Below are 22,641 nucleotides of genomic sequence, written 5' to 3'. Positions count from 1 at the left end.
GGTGCTGTAGATGTGTTCTCTACTGTACCAGCTGAGGCAGGTTAGACAGGGTGCTGTAGATGTGTTCTCTACTGTACCAGCCAGTACCAGCTGAGGCAGGTTAGACAGGGTGCTGTAGATGTGTTCTCTACTGTACCAGCTGAGGCAGGTGCAGGGTGCTTCTCTACTGTACCAGCTGAGGCAGGGCAGGGTGCTGGTACCAGCTGAGGCAGGTTAGACAGGGTGCTGTAGATGTGTTCTCTACTGTACCAGCTGAGGCAGGTTAGACAGGGTGCTGTACTCTACTGTACCAGCTGAGGCAGGTTAGACAGGGTGCTGTAGATGTGTTCTCTACTGTACCAGCTGAGGCAGGTAAGACAGGGTGCTGTACTCTACTGTACCAGCTGAGGCAGGTTAGACAGGGTGCTGTTCTCTACTGTACCAGCTGAGGCAGGTTAGACAGTGTGCTGTAGATGTGTTCTCTACTGTACCAGCTGAGGCAGGTTAGACAGGGTGCTGTTCTCTACTGTACCAGCTGAGGCAGGTTAGACAGGGTGCTGTAGATGTGTTCTCTACTGTACCAGCTGAGGCAGGTTAGACAGGGTGCTGTAGATGTGTTCTCTACTGTACCAGCTGAGGCAGGTTAGACAGGGTGCTCTAGATGTGTTCTCTACTGTACCAGCCGAGGCAGTCTGGAGTCAGAGGGCAGGAGGAGAGATTTCATCACACTTTGCACCTCATGCACACAGATCTCATCGCCACGGAAACAGATAAGACCCGGTAATCAGGTAACGACAGGCATCTCACCTGGATATCTGAGGACGCCGCACGTACGCTTGCCGACATCACCAAGGCCGAGATAATTCCTTCGGACAGTCAGAGAGAGAGAGAGAGGGAGGGGGACAGACTGACTGAATGCTGTCTACCTGACACAGGTTTGTCTCTGAGGTATCGACCTGACTGACTGCTGTCTACCTGAAGCAGGTTTGTCTCTAAGGTATCGACCTGACTGACTGCTGTCTACCTGAAGCAGGTTTGTCTCTGAGGTATCGACCTGACTGACTGCTGTCTACCTGAAGCAGGTTTGTCTCTGAGGTATCGACCTGACTGACTGCTGTCTACCTGAAGCAGGTTTGTCTCTGAGGTATCGACCTGACTGACTGCTGTCTACCTGAAGCAGGTTTGTCTCTGAGGTATCGACCTGTCATCACTAGCTGCTGAGACCACAGACACAGTGCCTCTGCTTCAGGTGAGTTCTGACAACATGGACACTCAGTCATCTACAGTATATTATATAGAGTTACTCTGTGTGGATGGGTGTATGGACCTGTGTGACAGAGTTTGAGGGTTATGGAGTATTGCTTTGTGAAGATCATTTAGTTAGGAGTTACGGTAACTCCTGCTTTTTTTGGTTAGGATTTACAGTAACTCTTGTTTTTTGGCTAGGATTTACGGTAACTCTTGTTTTTTGGCTAGGATTTACAGTAACTCTTGTTTTTTGGCTAGGATTTACAGTAACTCTTGTTTTTTGGCTAGGATTTACAGTAACTCTTGTTTTTTGGCTAGGATTTACAGTAACTCTTGTTTTTTGCTAGGATTTACAGTAACTCTTGTTTTTTGGCTAGGATTTACAGTAACTCTTTTTTTTGGCTAGGATTTACAGTAACTCTTGTTTTTTGGCTAGGATTTACAGTAACTCTTGTTTTTTGGCTAGGATTTACAGTAACTCTGTTTTTTGGCTAGGATTTACAGTAACTCTTGTTTTTTGGCTAGGATTTACGGTAACTCCTGTTTTTTTTGGTTAGGATTTACGGTAACACCTGTTTTTTGTTTGTTTTACTTCATACCCTTTGTGCCTTGTGTTATGTAATTGGTTTTGATTCATATTGTTCTGTTGCAAACTAGAAACGGTTATTTTCAGGAAGAAAAAGCGTGTGCCTTGCAGAATCTGAACAATCTGAATTGAAGGTAGAGGATGTGTGTAAAAAAAATAGTGTACATTAACTTTCAATTCCAACTTAAATCACTAAGACACAATGTGTTTCTTTCCTCCAATCAGAAAGAGGGTTGTGTGTTTTGTATTGTATTTTGTCAGTAAAGTCATTTGTATAAGAACAATGGAGAAAAGGGGTGTTGGTCAAATCAACACCCTGATATTTGAGTTAGTGAGAGTAGTGTGTCAAACCGTGTGTGTAATGAATACTCAGGGAGGGGAAGAAAAATGTGTAGATTCACACGTAGAGCACAGCAGATGTTTATTAAGCCTTCGCAGCTGGCAGGAATCGTGGTTGCGGGCAGGTAATGGTCAAACACAGGTAGGCAGTCAAAAAACAAAACAATACCTCACAACCATACAAAGAGAAAGAACTGAACTAAATAGGGAGATGATGAGAAACGGACACAGGTGAAATCAATGAACAACAATGAAAGACAGGGCTACGTTCCAGAACAACGGAACAAAGGCTACGTTCCAGAACAACGGAACAAAGGCTACGTTCCAGAACAAATGAACAAAGGCTACGTTCCAGAACAACGGAACAAAGGCTACGTTCCAGAACAACGGAACAAAGGCTACGTTCCAGAACAACGGAACAAAGGCTACGTTCCAGAACAACGGAACAAAGGCTACGTTCCAGAACAAATGAACAAAGGCTACGTTCCAGAACAACGGAACAAAGGCTACGTTCCAGAACAACGGAACAAAGGCTACGTTCCAGAACAACGGAACAAAGGCTACGTTCCAGAACAACGGAACAAAGGCTACGTTCCAGAACAACGGAACAACGTTCCAGAACAAATGAACAAAGGCTACGTTCCAGAACAAATGAACAAAGGCTACGTTCCAGAACAACGGAACAAAGGCTACGTTCCAGAACAATGGAACACAGGCTACGTTCCAGAACAACGGAACAAAGGCTACGTTCCAGAACAACGGAACAAAGGCTACGTTCCAGAACAACGGAACAAAGGCTACGTTCCAGAACAACGGAACAAAGGCTACGTTCCAGAACAACGGAACAAAGGCTACGTTCCAGAACAACGGAACAAAGCTACGTTCCAGAACAACGGAACAAAGACTACGTTCCAGAACAAAGGAACAAAGGCTACGTTACAGAACAACGGAACAAAGGCTACGTTCCAGAACAAAGGAACAAAGCTACGTTCCAGAACAAAGGAACAAAGGCTACGTTCCAGAACAAAGGAACAAAGCTACGTTCCAGAGCAAAGGAACAAAGGCTACGTTCCAGAACCTTACAGTATCCCCCCCCCCCAGGGAGGCTCCTGACGACCCAACGGCACCGGAGGGTGGAGGGGGCAGAGGCAGACGCCTAGAGGTCTGGCAGGCTGGTTCGACGCGGTCATGGACTGACACGACATTCTGCCTCAGGAAGGTCTGTGATGAAGTCAACATCTATGTGGGACCAGGGTCTGTGAGGGATTGGCAAAGGTTGAAGCTTCCCAGAAGGGAGATGAGGGATTTTGTTATGCACACTGGACAGGAGAGTAAGAGAGTAGGTAATCCCTTATGTCGGATGCCAGTGAGGACCACCAGAACTTCCGGGCTAGAAGTTTGGTGGTTCGTGTAATGTCCGGATGTCCTGACCCCAAGGACATGTAATGTCCAGATGTCCTGACCCCAAGAACGTGTAATGTCCAGATGTCCTGACCCCAAGGACATGTGACAACATTGCATCAGTTGGGGGTCTAACAGCTGATGACACATAACTCCTCCCAGCTGGTGTCTCAGGAGGAGCCGGGTCTGAGGTTAGGGACTCTTGTATGGCAGAGTGAACCTCCCACTGTACCGGTGGGAGGTTGCAAGAGGAAGGAGGAAGGAAGAATGGGTGTAGAGTCTGAGTTACTGGTCGGAAGGTCAAACTGGCGGGAGAGAGCGTCGCTTTCACATTTTTCTTTCCAGGGATGTAAGTAACATGAAAATGGAAGTGTGTGAAGTTAACCTCTTGGCCCCTCTGAAATATTCCAGATTACGATGATCTGTTAAGATGAAAAAGGTATGTTGTGCGCACTCCAACCAGTGGCGCCACTCCGATGGGCATGTTGATGGCGAGGAGTTCTCTGGTCCCCACATCGTAAATCCTCTCAGCGGGTGATAACTTCCTGGAGAAGAAGGTAAAGGGATGTGATGTGGGAGGTGTTCCCACCCGCTGAGAGAGTATGGCTCCTACTTCGGAGGCATTCACCTCCAGGGTGAAAGGAAGGATCTGATCCGGTTGGAGAAGGACAGGAGCTGAGATGAAGAGGCATCCACCTCCAGGGTGAAAGGAAGGGTCTGATCCGGTTGGAGAAGGACAGGAGCTGAGGTGAAGAGGCATCCACCTCCAGGGTGAAAGGAAGGGTCTGATCCAGGGTGAAAGGAAGGGGTTGGAGAAGGACAGGAGCTGAGGTGAAGAGGCATCCACCTCCAGGGTGAAAGGAAGGGTCTGATCCGGTTGGAGAAGGACAGGAGCTGAGGTGAAGAGGCATCCATCTCCAGGGTGAAAGGAAGGGTCTGATCCGGTTGGAGAAGGACAGGAGCTGAGGTGAAGAGGCATTCACCTCCAGGGTGAAAGGAAGGGTCTGATCCGGTTGGAGAAGGACAGGAGCTGAGGTGAAGAGGCATCCATCTCCAGGGTGAAAGGAAGGGTCTGATCCGGTTGGAGAAGGACAGGAGCTGAGGTGAAGAGGCATCCACCTCCAGGGTGAAAGGAAGGGTCTGATCCAGTTGGAGAAGGACAGGAGCTGAGATGAAGAGGCATCCATCTCCAGGGTGAAAGGAAGGGTCTGATCCGGTTGGAGAAGGACAGGAGCTGAGGTGAAGAGGCATCCATCTCCAGGGTGAAAGGAAGGGTCTGATCCGGTTGGAGAAGGACAGGAGCTGAGGTGAAGAGGCGTTTCAAGCTGAACGCAGTCAGGGCTGTATCAGTCCATTGAAAGGTCCGGGTCTTTTGTCTTGTAAGGGCAGTGAGCGGGGAGGCAGTAGAACTGAAGTTCTGAATGAACCGGCGATAGAAGTTGGAGAACCCAATGAAACGTTGGAGTTCCTTAACGGTGGTGGGTTTGGGCCCATTACTGATGGCGGTGACTTTGTCCACATCCATGCTGACCCCTCCAGGTGTCAGTACGAAGCCGAGGAAGCTTACATGGAAGGTGCTTGTCAGTCTTCACATAAAAGGTTATGGTCAAGGAGCCGTTGAAGAACCTTTTGCACATGCTTTATGTGTTCCTTCAGGGAGTAGGAGTAAATCAGGAGGTCATCAATTTAGACGATGAGAAAGCGGTTGGTCGTTTCCTGGAAGACGGTGAGGGCATTCGTAAGGCCGTAGGGCAGGACCAGGTATTCGTAGTGTCCTCGAGTGGTGATAAAGGCCGTCTTCCATTCGTCGCCTTCACGTATACGGACAAGGTTATATGCACTTCGCAGGTCGAGTTTAGTATAGATGTCGGCACGGCCCACTTGTTCAAGGGTCGCTGGGATCAGAGGAAGAGGGAAACGGTTCTTGACCATGACGTCATTCAGGGAACGATAATCAATACATGGACGGGGACCACCGTCCTTTTTTTTCTGACGAAGAAGAAGCTGGACGCAGCCGGGGAAGAAGGACGAATGAAACCGTTTGAGTGATTCATCAATGTAGTTCTCCATTGCCTCATTTTCCGGGATCGATAGGGGTTAAACACGGCCATTCGGTGGGGACACTCCTGGGAGTAAGTCAATAGCACAGTCTCCTGGACTATGTGGTGGCAGAGTGGAGGCCTTGACTTTGCTGAAGACGTTGCTGTACAGAGTGTATTCAGATGGTATGGTGGGTGGCACTGCCGAGGCAGGGTCCTCAATGGTGGTGGCTCTGCAGGGTAGGCTGAGACAACTAGAGAAGCAAGTAGAAGACCAGGATAGTAGTTCACCTTATTGCCACGAGATGGCAGGGTCATGACAACAAAGCCAGGGTGTCCGAGGATGAGTGGCTGTTTGGGGGATGAGAGTTCCATGAGTTGAATGGTTTCGGTGTGGAAGACTCCAATCTGGAGGGTGACGCTCTGTGGTCAGGTGCGTGATGAACCCCGTGCCCAATCTGCTGCCAGTCCAGTGTGTTAATCCTTAAGGGAGGGGTGACGCTCTGTGGTCAGGTGCGTGATGAACCCCGTGCCTAATGGCTGCCAGTCCAGGGTGTTAATCCTTAAGGGAGGGGTGACGCTCTGTGGTCAGGTGCGTGATGAACCCCGTGCCTAATGGCTGCCAGTCCAGGGTGTTAATACTTAAGGGAGGGTGACAGGTGTTAGATCAATGTCAAGCTCTTGTACTTTTATTTATTTTACCTTTATTTAACTAGGCAAGTCAGTTAAGAACAAATTCTTATTTTCAATGACGGCCTAGGAACAGTGGGTTAACTGCCTGTTCAGGGGCAGAACGACAGATTTGTACCTTGTCAGCTCGGGGGTTTGAACTTGCAACCTTCCGGTTACTAGTCCAACGCTCTAACCACTAGGCTACGCTGCCGCCCCTCCACTCTAACCACTAGGCTACCCTGCCGCCTCTACGCTCTAACCACTAGGCTACCCTGCCGCCCCTACACTCTAACCACTAGGCTACGCTGCCGCCCCTACACTCTAACCACTAGGCTACGCAGCCGCCCCTCCACTCTAACCACTAGGCTACCCTGCCGCCCCTCCACTCTAACCACTAGGCTACGCTGCCGCCTCTACACTCTAACCACTAGGCTACGCTGCCGCCTCTACACTCTACCCACTAGGCTACGCTGCCGACTCTACACTCTAACCACTAGGCTACCCTGCCACCTCTACACTCTAACCACTAGGCTACCCTGCCGCCCCTCCACTCTAACCACTAGGCTACCCTGCCGCCCCTCCACTCTAACCACTAGGCTACGCTGCCGCCCCTCCACTCTAACCACTAGGCTACGCTGCCGCCTCTACACTCTAACCACTAGGCTACGCTGCCGCCCCTCCATTCTAACCACTAGGCTACGCTGCCGCCCCTCCACTCTAACCACTAGGCTACCCTGCCGCCCCTCCCTCTAACCACTAGGCTACGCTGCCGCCCTCCACTCTAACCACTAGGCTACGCTGCCGCCCCTCCATTCTAACCACTCTAACCACTACCCTGCCGCCCCTCCTCTAACCAGCTACGCTGCCGTCTCCACTCTAACCACTAGGCTACGCTACCTCCACTCTAACCACTAGGCTACGCTGCCGCCCCTCCACTCTAACCACTAGGCTACGCTGCCTCCCCTCCACTCTAACCACTAGGCTACGCTGCCGCCTCTACACTCTAACCACTAGGCTACGCTGCCGCCTGTACGCTCTAACCACTAGGCTACGCTGCCGCCCCACTCGCTGGTGATCGATAAAAGGCAGGCAATGGTCAAACACAGGTAGGCAGTCAAAAACAAACAATACCTCACAACCATACAAACAGAAATAACTGAACAGGGAGCTGATGCAGACCAAGTGACAAGCCAACAGAGGAGAAATCAATTAACAAAAAGGAAAGACAGGGCTACGTTCCAGAACACAAATGAACAGGGCAACGTTCCAGAACACAAATGAACAGGGCTACGTTCCAGAACACAAATGAACAGGGCTACGTTCCAGATCACAAAGAAACAGGGCTACGTTCCAGAACACAAAGAAACAGGGCAACGTTCCAGAACACAAATTAACAGGGCTACGTTCCAGAACACAAAGAAACAGGACTACGTTCCAGAACACAAAGAAACAGGACTACGTTCAAGAACACAAAGAAACAGGGCTACGTTCCAGAACACAAAGAAACAGGGCTACGTTCCAGAACACAAAGAAAAAGAACACAATGTTGACTAAGAAAAGAAAAGCAGAACCTTACAATGTGACTCAAATCAACACCCTGATATTTGAGTTAGTGAGAGCGATGAGTCAAACCATGTGACTCAAATCAACACCCTGATATTTGAGTTTAGTGAGAGCGATGAGTCAAACCATGTGACTCAAATCAACACCCTGATATTTGAGTTAGTGAGAGCGATGAGTCAAACCATGTGACTCAAATCAACACCCTGATATTTGAGTTTAGTGAGAGCGATGAGTCAAACCATGTGACTCAAATCAACACCCTGATATTTGAGTTAGTGAGAGCGATGAGTCAAACCATGTGACTCAAATCAACACCCTGATATTTGAGTTTAGTGAGAGTAGCGAGTCAAACCATGTGACTCAAATCAACACCCTGATAATGACAGCAGCCATTCCTCGAGGCAGACCATGTGACTCAAATCAACACCCTGATAATGACAGCAGCCATTCCTCGAGGCAGACCATGTGACTCAAATCAACACCCTGATAATGACAGCAGCCATTCCTCGAGGCAGACCAGGAAGCTGTACAACGCTGATTAGAGACACCGTTTCTTATCATCAGTATTCAACTCATTCTAAGAATAACAAACCTTTGATCTCTGTTTTGATGAGTTTGATGTGTAAAATAGACACCGTGTGTGTGTGTGTGTATGTGTGTATGTGTGTGTGTGTGTGTGTGTGTGTGTGTGTGTGTGTGTGTGTGTGTGTGTGTGTGTGTGTGTGTGTGTGTGTGTGTGTGTAGCTGCATGTGTGTTAATAGATAAGATGTGTGTGTTAATAGATAAGATGTGTGTGTTAATAGATAAGATGTACTAGTATCATCATTTTAGCCTCCTTTAAGATAACATGTCCAGGCTGTACCAGGAACCTTCTACTACTATGACCCTCCGTTAATAATCACTATGACAACAACAATACTACTGTAACAGTTAATAATCACTCTGACAACAACAATACTACTGTAACAGTTAATAATCACTATGACAACAGAAATACTACTTTAACAGATAAAAATCACTATGACAATAACAATACTACTATGACTCTCTGTTAATCATCTCTATGAAGACAACAACAATACCACTTTAACAGTTAATAATCACTATGACAACAACAATACTACTATAACAGTTAATAATCACTATGACAACAACAATACTACTGTAACAGTTAATAATCACTATGACAACAACAATACTACTGTAACAGTTAATAATCACTATGACAACAACAATACTACTGTAACAGTTAATAATCACTATGACAACAACAATACTACTGTAACAGTTAATAATCAATCAACAATACTACTGTAACAGTTAATAATCACTATGACGACAACAATACTACTGTAACAGTTAATAATCACTATGACAACAACAATACCACTGTAACAGTTAATAATCACTATGACAACAACAATACTACTATAACAGTTAATAATCACTATGACAACAACAATACTACTGTAACAGTTATAATCACTATGACAACAACAATACCACTGTAACAGTTAATAATCACTATGACAATAACAATACTACTGTAACAGTTAATAATCACTATGACAACAGCAATACTACTGTAACAGTTAATAATCACTATGACAATAACAATACTACTGTAACAGACTAACCATAATCATGTAATGAAGTATCAAGGGTATAAGGGAGAGACATTCTTTGTGTGTGTGTGTGTGTGTGTGTGTGTGTGTGTGTGTGTGTGTGTGTGTGTGTGTGTGTGTGTGTGTGTGTGTGTGTGTGTTTTGTCAGCTGTTGTTGATCTGGTAGCTATTGAAAATTGAGTAGAACCCATCAGATGTCCTGATTAATTGAGAGGTGCGGAGAGAGGACGGACAGACAGACGCTCCCTTAACGGGATTCCACAGCTTCATCAATAGGTTTGATTGGAAAGTGAAGAGTCCTTGGGCTGATTTATAGCTCATACTGAGGCTAGTTTGCTAGCGGTGATCATCAAAGTGATCAGGGCATTCAGAAAGTGATCAACTAGGTAGAGTTGGGTGGAAGACAGTTGATATGTTGCTGTTAAATTTGATATATTAAAATGATACATTTGTATATTTCTATGGTGTTTTATTTAATATGCTGTAGTTATATTACTTATATTGAGAAGTTTTAGTTGATATGTTGTCTAGTTGTTTTACAAATATTGAGGAAGAGAGAGAAAGAAAGAGAGCTAGACGGCGAGAGAAAGGAGAGAGTGAGGAAGAGAGAGACAGAAAGAGAGAGAGAGGAAGAGAGAGACAGAAAGAGAGAGAGAGGAAGAGAGAGACAGAAAGAGAGAGACAGACGGAGAGAGAGACAGAAAGAGAGATAGACGGAGAGAGAAAGGAGAGAGAGTAAGGAAGAGAGAGACAGAAAGAGAGAGAAGGAAGAGAGAGAGAAAGGAGAGAGAGAGGAAGAGAGAGACAGAAAGAGAGATAGACGGAGAGAGAAAGGAGAGAGAGAGAAAGGAGAGACAGAAAGAGAGATAGACGGAGAGAGAAAGGAGAGAGAGAGAGACAGAAAGAGAGATAGACGGAGAGAGAAAGGAGAGAGAGAAAGGAGAGAGAGAGGAAGAGATAGACGGAGAGAGAAAGGAGAGAGAGTAAGGAAGAGAGAGACAGAAAGAGAGATAGACGGAGAGAGAAAGGAGAGAGAGTAAGGAAGAGAGAGACAGAAAGAGAGATAGACAGAGAGAGAGAGAGAGAGAGAGAGAGAGAAAGACAGAGAGAGACAGAAGAGAGAGAGACGGAGAGAGAAAGGAGAGAGAGTAAGGAAGAGAGAGACAGAGAGAGAGAAAGACAGAGAGAGAGGAGAGACAGAAAGAGAGATAGACGGAGAGAGAAAGGAGAGAGAGTAAGGAAGAGAGAGACAGAGAGAGAGAAGACGGAGAGAGAAAGGAGAGAGAGTGGAAGAGAGAGAGAAAGAGAGAAAGGAGAGAGAGAAAGGAGAGACAGAAAGAGAGATAGACGGAGAGAGAAAGGAGAGAGAAAGGAGAGAAGAAAGGAGAGACAGAAAGAGAGATAGACGGAGAGAGAAAGGAGAGAGAGTAAGGAAGAGAGAGACAGAAAGAGAGATAGAGACAGAGAGAGAGAGAAAGGAGAGAGAGAGAGAGAGAACTTTGTGATGTCTTTCCTCCCCAGACTATGGCTTCTCGACCTGAACTAGAGGACCAGAAATCCACAGGATCCACAGAGAAGCACAAAGATGATCAACTCAGTGGTACGTTATGAATCATTGTGTGTGTGTGTGTGTGTGTGTGTGTGTGTGTGTGTGTGTGTGTGTGTGTGTGTGTGTGTGTGTGTGTGTGTGTGTGTGCGTACATGTAAACCAGTGCTTCATTTGTAAATCGGGAAGTGCTGAGACATAAAGTGAGAGCGAGAGGTAGGAGACCTGGGGAGACCTGAGGTACCGAATCACCTTTACAGTAAGGCATTGCATATCATCCCATGTGCGTAGCGGTCTAGACTAGAGCAGTAGAGTAGAGGCGCTTGCAGAATTTATTCTAGATTCTTGTAACGGTTGTCTTCCATCGAAGGAGAGGAGGACCAACATGCAGCGTAGTTCGTGTTCAACATGTTTAATGAAAGAACGATAAAAGAACGATAACGTGAACACTATACAAATACAAAAATAACAAACGTGGCAAAACCCGAAACAGTCCTATCTGGTGCAGAGAACACAAAGACAGCAAACAACCACCCACAAACCCCCAACACAAAACAAGCTACCTAAATATGGTTCCCAATCAGAGACAATGACTAACATCTGCCTCTGATTGAGAACCATAATCAGGCCATACATAGAAACGGACAAACCAGACACACAACATAGAATGCCCACCCAGCTCACGTCCTGACCAACACTAAAACAAGGAAAACACAAAAGAACTATGGTCAGAACGTGACCATTCTAGATCAATTCTAGATTTCTATGCAATTGAATTCTAGATTTCTATGCAATTGAATTCTAGATTTCTATGCAATTGAATTCTAGATTTCTATGCAATTGAATTCTAGATTTCTATGCAATTGAATTCTAGATTTCTATGCAATTCTATTTTAGATGACTGGAGACTTTAGCATTGTCGTTTTTAATACCGCACAAAATGATTGGCAGGACAGGCTACTTTGCCACTGACAAACTGAGAATGTGAGATCATTAAAAACGACCTCTTCTTGAATCCATCAACAGTTTAGGTCTAGATGTGTTGTGGAGGAGACAATATGAGGGGAAATGATTGATCCTTTTCTTTTTAAAAAGCACTGACTCACCCGATGATGTGCAGCTCACTAACCAGCGATGACCAATGTACCAAAAGCCTCTCTCTCTCTCTCTCTCTCATTTTAGTTTGTAAAAACAATGTTGTTCGCTCAGTAGATCTATTTGGAAGTTGATCAAATATTTCCGTAGCCTCTAACACACAGATACTTCTCTTTGTTTATCCACGAGCCATTTGCTTTCTAACCTGTGTTTTCCCACGGGTGTATTTGTAATGTTGCGAAAGGCCTGTTTTGGCTGAATGCTGTTGACTCATAGATTTACAGCGCATTCCAGACTGTAGGCAATGCCTTGTGATTGGACTACACACAATCCACAACTAGGCTATTTTAAAACAATGCCTTGTGATTGGACTACACACAATCCACAACTAGGCTATTTTAAAACAATGCCTTGTGATTGGACTACACACAATCCACAACTAGGCTATCTTAAAATTGATGAGTTGTGATTGGACTACAAAACAATCCACAACTAGTCTATTTTAAATTGATGTGTTGTGATTGGACTACACACAATCCACAACTAGGCTATTATAAAATTGATGCGTTGTGATTGGACTACAAAACAATCCACAACTAGGCTATTTTAAAATGATGCGTTGTGATTGGACTACAAAACAATCCACAACTAGGCTATTTTAAAACAATGCCTTGTGATTGGACTACAGACAATCCACAACTAGGCTATTTTAAAACAATGCCTTGTGATTGGACTACAAAACAATCCACAACTAGGCTATTTTAAAATTGATGTGTTGTGATTGGACTACAAACAATCCACAACTAGGCTATTTTAAAATTGATGCGTTGTGATTGGACTACACACAATCCACAACTAGGCTATTTAAAATTGATGCGTTGTGATTGGACTACAAACAATCCACAACTAGGCTATTTTAAAATTGATGCGTTGTGATTGGACTACACACAATCCACAACTAGGCTATTTTAAAACACTGTGTTGTGATTGGACTACAAACAATACACAACTAGGCTATTTTAAAAACGATGCATTATGATTGGACTACAAACAATCCACAACTAGGCTATTTTAAAACAATGCCTTGTGATTGGGCTACACACAAACCACAACTAGGCTATTTTAAAACGATGCCTTGTGATTGGGCTACATCCACAGCTAGGCATAGCCTTTTCTTTAAAGAAGCTAAATTATAGACAAAATTGTCTAAATTATAGACCTTCTCGTGGTGTTGTATTCTGAATCATTTCAATTTTTTCTGAACAGACGGCAGTAATTCTATAACTTAAAGGCAAATGTTTTTCAATTGATCAGTTATGCTGTAGCACCTCCAGTACCATTCCTGTGGCAATGATTCTATAAGGAAATAAATTATGAAGTATAACACTGGAGAGATGAGAGTTGCAGGCTCATGTCTATCAGAGGAAAGAGAGAGAGACAGAGAGACAGAGAGAGATAGAAAGAGAGAGAGAGACGGAGGGAGAGAGAGAGGGAGAGGGAGAGAGTGAGAGAGGAGAGAGACAGAGAGAGACAGAAAGAGACATTAAGAGAGAGAGAGACGGAGGGAGAGAGAGAGGGAGAGAGAGAGGGAGAGAGAGAGAGAGAGAGAGAGAGAGAAAGAGAGAGAGAGAGAGAGAGATTATAGAGAGATTATAGAAGTGAATCTCATTCTGGTTCGGTGAGAGATACAGGCAGGCTTCTCTCTCACACAAACAGCAACTGCCACCAGTTGGTCTCTCTATAGCCTACATTGTTGCGCAGAACATAAACCCACAAAAGATAAACCCACAAAACATAAACCCACAAATCATAAACCCACAAAACATAAACCCACAAAAGATAAACCCGCAAAACATAAACCCGCAAATCATAAACCCACAAAACATAAACCCGCAAAACATAAACCCACAAAAGATAAACCCGCAAAACATAAACCCACAAAACATAAACCCACAAAACATAAACCCGCAAAACATAAACCCGCAAATCATAAACCCGCAAAACATAAACCCACAAAAGATAAACCCGCAAAACATAAACCCACAAAACATAAACCCACAAAACATAAACCCACAAAACATAAACCCACAAAACATAAACCCGCAAAACATAAACCCACAAAAGATAAACCCGCAAAAGATAAACCCACAAAAGATAAACCCGCAAAACATAAACCCACAAATCATAAACCCGCAAATCATAAACCCGCGAATCATAAACCCGCGAATCATAAACCCGGGCTGGCCCAACTCCAATCAACTCTTAGAACATCAGGCACGGGCTATGTTTTTTTTTAAAGGGGACAGTAGAATTACAGATGAGGTAACTGAAATGATCTCGGATCGCTTTCATTCCAATGTTTACATTTCAAACAATAAAAAGTATGTTTCATGCCAGTAGAGGTGCTGGATCCTGGTAAAATGTTCCAGAATGAAACAGTCCCAAACTGAGAGGTGTTGAATCCTGTTCACTGATGTAAACATATCTGAGAGGACAACACTGATGTCAACATATCTGAGAGGACAACATTGATGTAAACATATCTGAGAGGACAACATTGATGTAAACATATCTGAGAGGACAACACTGATGTCAACATATCTGAGAGGACAACATTGATGTAAACATATCTGAGAGGACAACACTGATGTCAACATATCTGAGAGGACAACATTGATGTAAACATATCTGAGAGGACAACACTGATGTCAACATATCTGAGAGGACAACATTGATGTAAACATATCTGAGAGGACAACACTGATGTCAACATATCTGAGAGGACAACACTGATGTCAACATATCTGAGAGGACAACATTGATGTAAACATATCTGAGAGGACACAATCAGAAAGATGTGTGTGTTTGCTTTTCTCTCTCAGAGAACTCAGAGACAGAAGAGAAGGCTTTTTCCATGGCGCCGGCCCATTCCACTGTGGCCCTGGTAGAGACGGGGGAGGGGGAGGACGACCCGTGGAATTTACCAGAACTACAGGACGGGGCGGCAGCATGGTCAGGTAAGGAGGAAGAGGAGGAGGAGGAGGAGGAGGAGGAGGAGGAGGAGGAGGAGGAGTTCCTAACAGAACTACAGGACGGAGCGGCAGCATGGTCAGGTAAGGAGGAAGAGGAGGAGGAGGAGGAGTTCCTACCAGAACTACAGGACGGGGCGGCAGCATGGTCAGGTAAGGAGGAGGAGGAGGAGGAGGAGTTCCTACCAGAACTACAGGACGGGGCAGCAGCATGGTCAGGTAAGGAGGAGGAGGAGGAGGAGGAGGAGGAGGAGGAGGAGTTCCTACCAGAACTACAGGACGGGGTGGCAGCATGTTCAGGTAAGGAGGAGGAGGAGGAGGAGGAGGAGGAGGAGGAGGAGGAGGAGGAGGAGTTCCTACCAGAACTACAGGACTGGGCGGCAGCATGGTCAGGTAAGGAGGAAGAGGAGGAGGAGGAGGAGTTCCTACCAGAACTACAGGACGGGGCGGCAGCATGGTCAGGTAAGGAGGAGGAGGAGGAGGAGGAGTTCCTACCAGAACTACAGGACGGGGCGGCAGCATGGTCAGGTAAGGAGGAGGAGGAGGAGGAGGAGGAGGAGTTCCTACCAGAACTACAGGACGGGGCGGCAGCATGGTCAGGTAAGGAGGAGGAGGAGGAGGAGTTCCTACCAGAACTACAGGACTGGGCGGCAGCATGGTCAGGTAAGGAGGAAGAGGAGGAGGAGGAGGAGTTCCTACCAGAACTACAGGACGGGGCGGCAGCATGGTCAGGTAAGGAGGAGGAGGAGGAGGAGGAGGAGGAGGAGGAGTTCCTACCAGAACTACAGGACGGGGCAGCAGCATGGTCAGGTAAGGAGGAGGAGGAGGAGGAGGAGGAGGAGGAGGAGTTCCTACCAGAACTACAGGACGGGGTGGCAGCATGTTCAGGTAAGGAGGAGGAGGAGGAGGAGGAGGAGGAGGAGTTCCTACCAGAACTACAGGACTGGGCGGCAGCATGGTCAGGTAAGGAGGAAGAGGAGGAGGAGGAGGAGTTCCTACCAGAACTACAGGACGGGGCGGCAGCATGGTCAGGTAAGGAGGAGGAGGAGGAGGAGGAGTTCCTACCAGAACTACAGGATGGGGCGGCAGCATGGTCAGGTAAGGAGGAGGAGGAGGAGGAGGAGGAGGAGTTCCTACCAGAACTACAGGACGGGGCGGCAGCATGGTCAGGTAAGGAGGAGGAGGAGGAGGAGGAGGAGTTCCTACCAGAACTACAGGACTGGGCGGCAGCATGGTCAGGTAAGGAGGAAGAGGAGGAGGAGGAGGAGTTCCTACCAGAACTACAGGACGGGGCGGCAGCATGGTCAGGTAAGGAGGAGGAGGAGGAGTTCCTACCAGAACTACAGGACAGGGCGGCAGCATGGTCAGGTAAGGAGGAGGAGGAGGAGGATGAGGAGGAGGAGGAGTTCCTACCAGAACTACAGGACAGGGCGGTAGCATGGTCAGGTAAGGAGGAGGAGGAGAAGGAGGAGGAGGTCCTACCAAAACTACAGGAGGAGAGGGTCAGGGAAGGGTCAGGTAAGGGTCAGGGACAGGTCAAAGATCAAAGGTTGTATGGTCCATTTTAGTTCAAGATAGAAATGTGCTTGGAGCCACATGGGTCAAATGAATTGGTGAACGTTAACAGTTCCCAGAATCCACTGCTTCAGCTCAGTGTTAAAAGGTCAAAAGCTTCTGGCCTTGGTCTTCACACGGTTTAAGCTCAGTGAGCTAAACTAGCTCAAGGTGGTAGAACGTATTTGACATCTTTGATGTTGGGTTAATGTGTAGACATCACGTTCAGTCAGTATTTAACATCTTTGATGTTGGGTTAATGTGTAGACATCACGTTCAGTCAGTATTTAACATCTTTGATGTTGGGTTAATGTGTAGACATCACGTTTAGTCGGTATTTAACATCTTGGATGTTGGGTTAATGTGTAGACATCACGTTTAGTCGGTATTTAACATCTTGGATGTTGGGTTAATGTGTAGACATCACGTTCAGTCAGTATTTAACATCTTGGATGTTGGGTTAATGTGTTTTCGTATTTGCCTAGCTTCTCTTGTGCAGAAAGGAGGGCCATAAATGGAATCTGTCAGTCACCCAGGAGGCAGGAAGAGATAGATTAGAATAGACATAGGACCATTAAAACAGAGGAGCCCCAACTGGCACACAGACAGGTAAGGATGGCACAGGACACAGCGGTACCATAAAGTGTCATGTTGCCAAATGGAACTAATGCTCTTTAACTCTCTCTCTCTCTCTCTCTCTCTCTCTCTCTCTCTCTTTCTCTCTCTCTCTCTCCGTCTCTCTCTGTCTCTCTCTCCGTCTCTCTCTCTCTCTCTCTCTCTCTCTCTATCTCTCTCTCTCTGTCTCTCTCTGTCTCTCTCTGTCTCTGTCTCTCTGTCTCTCTCTCTGTCTCTCTCTCTCTGTCTCTCTCTCTCAATTCAATTCAATTGAAGGGCTTTATTGGCATGGGAAACATGTGTTAACATTGCCAAAGCAAGTGAGGTAGACAACATACAAAGTGAATATATAAAGTGAAAAACAACCAAAATTAACAGTAAACATTACACATACAGAAGTTTCAAAACTTCAAAACTTCAAAACTCTCTCTCTGTCTCTCTCTGTCTGTCTCTCTGTCTCTCTCTCTCTCTGTCTCTCTCTCCGTCTCTCTCTCCGTCTCTCTCTCTCTGTCTCTCTCTCTGTCTCTCCGTCTCTCTCTCTCAATTCAATTCAATTCAATTCAATTCAAGGGCTTTATTGGCATGGGAAACATGTGTTAACATTGCCAAAGCAAGTGAGGTAGACAACATACAAAGTGAATATATAAAGTGAAAAACAACAAAAATGAACAGTAAACATTACACATACAGAAGTTTCAAAACAGTAAAAGACATTACAAATGTCATATTATATATATATATATATACAATGTACAAATAGTTAAAGGACACAAGATAAAATAAATAAGCATAAATATGGGTTGTATTTACAATGGTGTTTGTTCTTCACTGGTTGCCCTTTTCTCGTGGCAACAGGTCACAAATATTGCTGCTGTGATGTCACACTGTGGAATTTCACCCAGTAGATATGGGAGTTCTTTTCTTTTTCTTTTCGAATTCTTTGTGGATCTGTGTAATCTGGGGGAAATATGCCTCTCTAATATGGTCATACATTGGGCAGGAGGTTAGGAAGTGCAGCTCAGTTTCCACCTCATTTTGTGGGCAGTGAGCACATAGCCTGTCTTCTCTTGAGAGCCATGTCTGCCTACGGCGGCCTTTCTCAATAGCAAGGCTATGCTCACTGAGTCTGTACATAGTCAAAGCTTTCCTTAATTTTGGGTCAGTCACAGTGGTCAGGTATTCTGCCGCTGTGTACTCTCTGTGTAGGGCCAAATAGCATTCTAGTTTGCTCTGTTTTTTTGTTAATTCTTTCCAATGTGTTAAGTAATTATCTTTTTGTTTTCTCATGATTTGGTTGGGTCTAATTGTGCTGTTGTCCTGGGGCTCTGTAGGGTGTGTTTGTGTTTGTGAACAGAGCCCCAGGACCAGCTTGCTTAGGGGACTCTTCTCCAGGTTCATCTCTCTGTAGGTGATGGCTTTGTTATGGAAGGTTTGTGAATCGCTTCCTTTTAGGTGGTTGTAGAATTTAATGGCTCTTTTCTGGATTTTGATAATTAGTGGGTATCGGCCTAATTCTGCTCTGCATGCATTATTTGGTGTTTTACGTTGTACACGGAGGATATTTTTGCAGAATTCTGCGTGCAGAGTCTCAATTTGGTGTTTGTCCCATTTTGTGAAGTCTTGGTTGGTGAGCGGACCCCAGACCTCACAACCATAAAGGGCAATGGGCTCTATGACTGATTCAAGTATTTTTAGCCAAATCCTAATTGGTATGTTGAAATTTATGTTTCTTTTGATGGCATAGAATGCCCTTCTTGCCTTGTCTCTCAGATCGTTCACAGCTTTGTGGAAGTTACCTGTGGCGCTGATGTTTAGGCCAAGGTATGTATAGTTTTTTGTGTGCTCTAGGGCAACAGTGTCTAGATGGAATTTGTATTTGTGGTCCTGGTGACTGGACCTTTTTTGGAACACCATTATTTTGGTCTTACTGAGATGTACTGTCAGGGCCCAGGTCTGACAGAATCTGTGCATAAGATCTAGGTGCTGCTGTAGGCCCTCCTTGGTTGGTGACAGAAGCACCAGATCATCAGCAAACAGCAGACATTTGACTTTGGATTCTAGCAGGGGGAGGCCGGGTGCTGCAGACTTTTCTAGTGCCCGCGCCAATTCGTTGATATATATGTTGAAGAGGGTGGGGCTTAAGCTGCATCCCTGTCTAACCCCACGACCCTGTGTGAAGAAATGTGTGTGTTTTTTGCCAATTTTAACCGCACACTTGTTGTTTGTCTCTCTCTGTCTGTCTCTCCCTCTCTCTCTCTCTCTCTCTCTCTCTGTCTCTCTCTCTCTCAATGCAATTCAATTTAAGAGCTTTATTGGCATAGGAAACATATTTTAACATTGCCAAAGCAAGTGTACTAGATAATAAACAAAAGTGAAATAAACAATACAAATGAACAGTAAACAGTAAACCTTACACTCACAGAAGTTCCAAAATAATAAAGACATTACAAATGTCATATTATGTGCAAAGAGTCGAAGTACAAAAGGGAAAATAAATAAGCATAAATATGGGTTGTATTTACAATGGTGTTTGTTCTTCATTGGTTGCCCTTTTCTTGTGGCAACAGGTCACAAATCTTGCTGCTGTGATGGCACACTGGTATTTCACCCAGTAGATATGGGAGTTTACCAAAATCGGGTTTGTTTTCAAATTATTTGTGGGTCTCTGTAATCTCAGCTCAGTTTCGACCTCATTTTGTGGGCAGTGTGCACATAGCCTGTCTTCTCTTGAGAGCCAGGTCTGCCTTTGGTGGAATTTCTCAATAGCAAGGCTATGCTCACTGAGTCTGTACATAGTCAAAGCTTTCCTTAATTTTGGGTCAGTCACAGTGGTCAGGTATTCTGCCACTGTGTACTCTCTGTTTAGGGCCAAATAGCATTCTAGTTTGCATACAGTACGGAGTCCGTGTGCAGCGGTACAGCGGTACAGGTTAGAGGGTCATTTGTACAAAGTGACTATGCATAGATAATGAACAGCGAGTAGCAGCTGTGTAAAAACAAAGGGATGGTCCATGTGCATAGTCCGGGTGGCCATTTGATGAATTGTTCATATGTCTTGGGGGTAGAAGCTGTTTATAAAGCCTCTTGGACCTAGACTTAGAGCTCCGGTACCTCCTGCCGTGCGGTAGCAGAGAGATCAGTCTATGACTAGGGTGGCCGGTGTCTTTGACCATTTTTGGGGCCTTCCTCTGACACCGCCTGGTATAGAGGTCCTGGATGGTAGGAAGCTTGGCCCCAGTGATGTACTACCATCTGTAGTGCCTTACGGTCGGATGCCAAACAGTTGCCATACCAGGCGGTGATGCAACCGGTCAGGATGCGCTCGATGGTGCAGCTGTAGAACTTTTTTGAGGATTTGGGGACACAGGTCAAATCTTTTCAGTCTCCTGAGGGGGACAAGGTTTTTTGTCGTGCCCTCTTCACGACTGTCTTGGTGTGTTTGGACCACGATAGTTTGCTGGTGATGTGGACACCAAGGAACTTGAAACTCTCAACCTGCTTCACTGCTTCACGCCCCGTTGATGTGACGGCGTGTTCGGCCCTCCTTTTCCTGTCGATCATCTCCTTTGTCTTACTCACGTTGAGGGAGCTTTTGTCCAGGTGTGGAAGGGCAGTGCAATTGAGATTGCGTCATCTGTGGATCTGTTGGGGGCGGTATGCGAATTGGAGTGGGTCCAGGGTGTCTGGGATGACGGTGTTGATGTGAGCCATTTACCAGCCTTTCAAAGCACTTCATGGCTACAGACGTGAGTGCTACAGGGCGGTAGTCATTTAGAGAGGTTACGTTGACTTTCTTGGCACTATGGTAGTCTGCTTGAAACATGTAGGTATTACAGACTCGGTCAGGGAGAGGTTGAAAATGTCAGTGAAGACACCTACAAGTCGGTCTGCTAATGCTCTGAGTCTGGTAGGCTCGCGTCACCGGGCAGCTCGCGGCTAGGTTTCCCTTTATTAGTCTGTAATAGTTTGCCACATCTGCCGATCGTCAGCGCCGGTGTAGTATGATTCAATCTTAGCCCTGACGCTTTGCCTGTTTGATGGTTCGTCGAGGGCATAGCGGGATTTCTTTTAAGTGTCCGGATTAGTGTCCCACTTCTTGAAAGAGGTAGCTCTATCCTTCAGCCTTTAGCTTGGTGCGGATGTTGCTTGTAATTTTTGGCTTCTGGTTGTGATATGTACGTATGGTCATTGTGGGGACGACGTCGCCGATGCACTTATTGATGAAGCCGATGACTGAGGTGGTGTGTACTCCTCAATGCCATTGGATGAATCCCGGAACATATTCCAGTCTGTGCTGGAAAAACAGACCCGTAGCGTCGCATCCGCGTCATCTGACCACTTCCGCATACTTCCTGTATTAGTTTTTGCTTGTAAGCAGGAATCATGGTCAGATTTGCCAAATGGAGGGCGAGGGAGAGCATCTCTGTGTGTGGAGTAAAGGTGGTCTAGAGGTTTTTTTTCCCCTCTTGTTGCACATTTAAATGCTGGTAGAAATGAGGTAAAACGATTTAAGTTTTCCTGCATTAAAGTCCCCGGCCACTAGGAGCGCCACATCTGAATGAGCATTTTCTTGTTTGCTTATGGCCGTATACAGCTCGCCAGCATCAGTTTGTGGAGATAAATAGACGGCTACAAAAAATATACAGTTGAAGTCGGAAGGTCTCACCAAGACCACTTAGGTTCATACAGCATAAACTAGCTTTTTGATTGGTTTACCGATCATCAATTAGCTTTCTGATTGGTTACTTCACATACAGTTGTGGTCGGAAGTTTACATACACCTTAGCCGAATACATTTAAACTCAGTTTTTCTTCACAATTCCTGACATTTAATCCTAGTAAAAATTCCCTGTCTTAGGTCAGTTAGGATCACCACTATATTTGAAGAATGTGAAATGTTAGAATAATAGTAGAGAGAATGATTTATTTCAGCTTTTATTTATTTCATGGTTTTGGAGCAGTGGCTTCTTCCTTGCTGAGCGGCCTTTCAGGTTATGTCGATGTAGGACTCGTTTTACTGTGGATATGGATACCTTTGTACCTGTTTCCTCCAGCATCTTCACAAGGTCCTTTGCTGTTATTCTGCGATTGATTTGCACTTTTCGCACCAAAGTACATTCATCTCTAGTAGACAGAACGCATCTCCTTCCTGAGCGGTATGACGGCTGCGTGGTCCCATGGTGTTTATACTTGCGTACTATTGTTTGTACAGATGAACGTGGTACCTTCAGGCATTTGGAAATTGCTCCCAAGGATGAACCAGACTTGTGGAGGTCTACAATTCTTTTTCTGAGGTCTTGGCTGATTTCTTTTGATTTCCCCATGATGTCAAGCAAAGAGGCACTGAGT

General features: G+C 45.5%; 1 pseudogene; it reads left to right on the top strand.

Moving 5' to 3' along the window:
* The first annotated feature begins 797 nt into the window (after nucleotides 1–797).
* Nucleotides 798–22,641, top strand: part of LOC115121292 (sodium-dependent phosphate transport protein 2B-like) — a 40,027-nt pseudogene continuing 18,183 nt past the window's right edge.

This window comes from Oncorhynchus nerka, linkage group LG18 (assembly GCF_034236695.1).
Source record: "Oncorhynchus nerka isolate Pitt River linkage group LG18, Oner_Uvic_2.0, whole genome shotgun sequence".
Lineage (NCBI taxonomy): Eukaryota > Metazoa > Chordata > Actinopteri > Salmoniformes > Salmonidae > Oncorhynchus > Oncorhynchus nerka.
The sequence above is the reverse complement of the archived record's forward strand: the minus strand, read 5'-3'. Positions and strand labels throughout refer to the sequence as shown.